Consider the following 5,768-nt stretch of genomic DNA (forward strand, 5'->3'; position numbering starts at 1 on the left):
ATCACATCAAAATGCATGTCCCTCGTCCTCACTTGCACGGAAACACCCTTCGTGTCATGACCTCGCCATAACATACAAACATAACAATACAAATGGAATGGCACGGCATCACCCTTCGTGTTTTTACTCTCAAATGATATGGCACGTCATCACCCTTTGTGCTTTTACTCTCAATAATGTGGCACGGAATCACCCTTCGTGATTTTACTCTCAATAATATGGCATGACATCACCTTTCGTGCTTTTACTCTCAATAATATGGCATAGCATCACCCTTCATGCTTTACACTCTCCCTCACATGATAATGTATAAATAATGGCACGACATCACCCTTCGTGTTTTACACTCTTTCTTACCAAGCATGTGAGTATCAATGACAAATAAGGCAGGAAGCATAAATAATATCAAGGAAAGTGCTTAAACGGATATTCCAAATACATTCCAAATCACAACTTTCCAAGTCAACAATGGTCCAATAATCCTCAAGAACCGTATTATTCATATACTTCCACGAATCTCATAAATGATCCACAACACAAGTATAAAGCCTAGCATCTTAAGAAATTCGGTTGTAGTAATGTGATAATGATTTCGCACAGAGATGACCGAATTAGGTACATCAATGTATTTTTACAATTTCCATCAAGTTTGATCAAGTTATAACAAACTAAGTCTTGATATCTATCATTTAATATTATGTCCTTAGTATCTAAGAGTCAAACAAGGCATTAAGCAGAATGTCACAAAATTCTACAAATGCAAATATAACATAATCCATCCCATGAGCATGATTAACCCTGACACATACATATACGCTTGTCACCTCATATATGTATCACCCCCGCAAGTAGCAAAAATGACAAATAAGAGAAAAAAAATTCTCAACAAAGTTAGACAAAACACTTACCTCGATCCGGCTAACTCAACACTCAACTTAGCCTACAAATTCGCCTCCGCTCGACTCAATCTAGCCAATGACGACTCGAATATACCACATGATGCAAGAGAAAACAATTTCAAATAATAAAGCTATGATTTTATGCATTTTCTAAAAAGTCAACAAAAGTCAACCTCCGGGCCCGCCCGATCAAAAACCCGGGTCCAAAGGTAGGTCTTGACTACTCATAGCTCCACGAGTCCAAATATGTGTTTTGTTTTCAAATCCGAGTCTTATTTGACTCCCAAATCTTAAATTATTATTTTTTCAAAACTTTGACAAAATCCCCAAAATTTTCCATAGTTTTCCCATGAATTTGATGTTAAATCTTGTATAAATCATGAAATATAGTTGAAAATTGATTAAAGATACTTACCCAATGATTTCGCATGAAAATTCCCTCTCAAAATCGCCTCACCTCGAAGCTAGGGGTCAAAAATATGAAAAAATGAAGCAAAAACTTGGAATTCTCAGCACTTAAGAGGTTGCAGCACTTAACATGTTGCAGATGTCGCATTTGCGAACTCGCATTTCCCAATAAACAGTGTTTTTGCAATTTCCATAAAAGGTTCGCAATTGCGAATGAACAGTGTCGCACCAGAAACCAACAAAACCCAAACTTCTCCGAAATAATCCGAAATCACCTCGAACCTCATACGGAACCTCCCGGACACAAATCATATATGAATTTCAATCATAAAACACGCTACGGACCTGCTTGCACACTCAAAACACTGAAAAGAGGTCGTCTTAACCCGATATTAACCATGGTCAAACTCCCAAGTTTCTTAACTTTCCTAGTCTCTTAACCAATGATCCAAAAATACACCCAAGCCCATCGGGACTCCAAACCAAAAGTGCACACCAGTCTAAAAATATCATAAGAACTAGTTCGCGCGATCAAATCACTAAAATAACACCTATAACTTCGAATTTTACACCAAATCAAATTAAATTTTCAAGAAAGCTTTGAAATCTCTATTTTTACCACAGGACGTCCAAATCACGTCAAACCGACTCCGTTTCTCACAAAAATTCACAAATAGGTCAAAATAATTATATTAGACATGTAACGGGCTTCGAAACCCAAATACGGACCCGGTATCAACAATGCCAAACATTCAATTCATTCTTAAAAACATTAGATTTTTAATTTTCTATAAAAATTCATAACTCAAGCTAAGGACCTCAGAATTCGATTCCGGACATACGCCAGATCCCATATTTCAATACGAACCCACCGGGACCTTCAAAACACGAGTCCGAGTCCATTTATTTAAAATGTTGATTGAAATTAACTAAAATTAACTTTTTAGGGAAAAAATCTTATTTTTATCAGTTTTTTTTGGCATATAAGCCTCCGGGGTCAATACCCGGACTGCGCACGCAAATAAAGGACGGCTAGAATGAGGCTCTAAAGGCTTTGAAGCACAGAGTTTGTCTCTAAATTACCGAGTGAAGTGCAGATACTCAAAATGACCAATAGGGTCGTTACATTCTCCACCACTTAAACTCACGTTCGTCCTCGAACGTGCTAGGAGCTGTTCCAAAGCTATCAAATCACGGTGTAACCTTACTAAACATAAACCTGGGGGCGATCCCACGTTACTCTAATCCATATAAGGCCCCCAAAACAACATAATTAGAGGTCTCATTTCAATCTTAGCCTTAAACCTTAGAACTCCATCTCTATCATCCAGGATTCATTACAAGATTCGATCTCCACAGTCACACGATGCATAAGTCTGAACAAGTTGTATGTCATGTGATTATTCACATGACATGCTCCATCACTTCGACAATCACAACATGAATTGTTGACCATCATTACTGCCCAAACCAAATCCAAAACAAATATGATGCTGGTAGTAAACCCCATACTGATTAGAACCTTATTCAAAACCTTTATACCCTACCGATGATGAAAGAACATGCATAATTGCTTAACCACTCATCTAATTAATAAGTCAAGAAACTCACTTGCCCGACTAGGGTCATTGCCAACTTCCCCAAAAAATATAGTGTTATTCCTCTAAACCTTCCTCATCCAAATACAATAGTGCAAATCTAGGTCTAGGAACCTCATCTCAGCCAATACAAACAGACACACCGATAAGTACCAACAATAATCATCCGGAGCCACACGCAACTCGGTTCCGTACACTAACAAGTAAAAATTCAGACATGACAGATAACAGTAAGAATTCTAAATAAGAAAACTACTAAGCAAGTTAAACAGGCAGGGAAATTTTTTAGCACTTTATTATGAACTATCCTCAACAAAGTAAAAGCAACATACACAAAATAGAAATAAGGAGCCACATCTCATCACTGTACCGTTGCGGCATGCAACCCGATCCCCATCATATCAATCCATATAGGGTACCCTTCGAGCCATAATGCTCGGACTCACTGATCACACTTGCATCAATATCAAGCACAACCGAGTGCACAAAAATATAACTGTGGGAAAAAATTATTAGGAACAAACAATACTGAGAAAGACAAGCATAACTATAGTGCAATAAGTAAATCCACATCACAAAGGCTATCTCGCCCATTGTGAGCATATGATTTTTGCCCTATATGAATTACTCCTATAAAGTCCTAAGAAAATAGATTATTTTTCTAATTATTTTCCATTTTTAGGAATTTTTGTAGAATTTTATTAATTGTTTACATTTTCTATGCATGTTTAATTTTTATTTAAATCACGAAAAATGCCAAAAATATCATGCATTGCATTTAGGCTTTATTTTTTACATTTTTAGGATTAATTAGTAATTATTTGTTTTATAAAATAAAAATCACAAAAATGCTTCATTTTTACACTTTTGCCTTTTATTTTTAGGTTATTGATTTTTCTCTTTTAATTTAGGATTAAGTATCTTTTATAATTTTTGTAATTAGTTAATTAGTTTAATTTCACATTTTTAGATAATCTAGGATTTTTAATTAAAAAAAAGAAAAGAAAAGGAAATAAGGAGTTTAATTAAATGGGTTTAAATTCGGAACTTGGGCCATTTTAAAGCCAAAATCAATCCAAATAAATTTCCCCAACCCAAGTCAAAATCGGCCCAATACCAGCCCATTTCACTACCTGGCCCAATTATTTTTTCCTTCCTTTTATTTAAACACCTGAAAAAATTTCAGATGCTCCATCCCCCTTCATCAGAGAACAACGGCGCTCTCCATCTTCAAAGAAAACCAGAGAACGCACCCTATTCCTTCATAGAAGAACGAACACCATCCCCCTTTTCTTCTCGATTTCCTCCTCTTCTCATCTCACTCATACGCCAAAAGACCTTAGTAGTAACTAAAAATGCAGAAGTTAGATCTGAAAGGGCTAAAAACATGAAGAAAACCTGGGATTGTTTGCTCCTCACTCGCTGGGTTCTAAGAGAGGGATTTAATTCCAATATCACTATTGTTTTTGCTGAAAATCTGTTGTTTCTATTTTAGTGAACTCCGATTATTTCTTATCTAGCCTCTATTTGTAATCTCCAAGTTGATTCCAGCATAATCAGTTGCTTGGATTTCGAAAGTGTTATTGAATGCTGAAACTTTTGCTGGGTTCCGATTTGAAGAATTTCGCTCTTATTTGGCTTTCGGCATATTATAGCACATTTCATGAGTCAATTTCAGAAACCCTGTCCTAATTCCTTGTTGGGTGTTGGTGTATGGGAGTAGATCTGTCTTCCTGCATATTACAGGCACTACGCTTTTAGATTCCATCTTCTGCAATTTTAAGGTGCTATTTCTTCTTTTATGATTCAATTGATTGTTCCTTTGTATTTTTTTTTAAAACGTGTTCTTACTTGCTTCACGCTTATATTAGGAAGAAAAGTGGATATGCTAGGGATGGATCAAGATGATTTCATGTCTTGATTCTGTTTATGCATATTCAGGAAAAAGACAAATTTAGAGAATAGCATCTGAATCTGACGCAAAACTGTGCTTTTCTCTCACATATATGCATTGTCATTTTCTTTATTGGAATGTCATCATTTAAAGGAGTGTAATTACATATGGTACTTTGGCACTCTAAAATGATATGTCAATATGCTCTGTAATAATCTTTGATTCCACTTTCTAGTGTTGCTCATTGTCTTGTGAATTTTTTAAACTCAATTCGCTGGTAATAAGGGGCCACTAACCAGACTGCAAATCTGAACTTTGGATAATTCAGTCTCGAAGCCTATGTACTTTAATTTTTCTTCAACTTTACGTAAGCTTCTTTACTTTAAAATGTTTGGATCATTCTTGGTTTGAACATGTTTAGTACTGCTAGTGTATGAGAATCCTTACAAAAGCTAGGGTCCAAAAATGAACTATGAATAATACTAGTTTTTAAGTTGTAATTGCAAATTGCATTGATGTGGAAGAATCTCTACACTGTATGTGTATGTAGGTTACGTTCTTAAGAAATGATTGTCAAGATCCATATACTACTTCCTTCTGTTAGTTTTATTTGTTGCTTTAGCCAAACAAATTTGATCTAAAAGAATTGTCAATTTAGGAAAACCAAAAGGGAAAACAATTATGAACATCGTAGTTTGCTTTAGGCGCGATTAATAAACCATTGTGACTATGGGTACGGTTCTCGTGACATAATTATGATGCCTAATTCCAAAATTCGGGTGTGCATTTCATGTAACCCGATCATAACAACCTTGAATAATAATAAAATAAATATATCATGAATCGTGGGTGCATTTCATGTAGCGTAGTTTGCGGTGTGTTCCAAAACGGCAAGTGCACGACAATCGCAATTTGTTCAAGAAATAATTCCATAAATCCTAAAAAGCGGCTTAAAATAATTAAAAGTGG

General features: G+C 35.6%; 1 long non-coding RNA gene across 1 annotated transcript; it reads left to right on the forward strand.

Annotated features, from left to right (window-relative positions):
* Positions 1 to 4,097: 4,097 nt before the first annotated feature.
* On the forward strand, positions 4,098 to 5,026 carry LOC104214307 (uncharacterized). The gene is made up of 2 exons (XR_707879.2): positions 4,098 to 4,689; positions 4,777 to 5,026. It is a non-coding gene; the product is annotated as an uncharacterized lncRNA (long non-coding RNA).
* The last annotated feature ends 742 nt before the right edge of the window (positions 5,027 to 5,768 follow it).

Source organism: Nicotiana sylvestris, chromosome 3 (genome assembly GCF_000393655.2).
Source record: "Nicotiana sylvestris chromosome 3, ASM39365v2, whole genome shotgun sequence".
Lineage (NCBI taxonomy): Eukaryota > Viridiplantae > Streptophyta > Magnoliopsida > Solanales > Solanaceae > Nicotiana > Nicotiana sylvestris.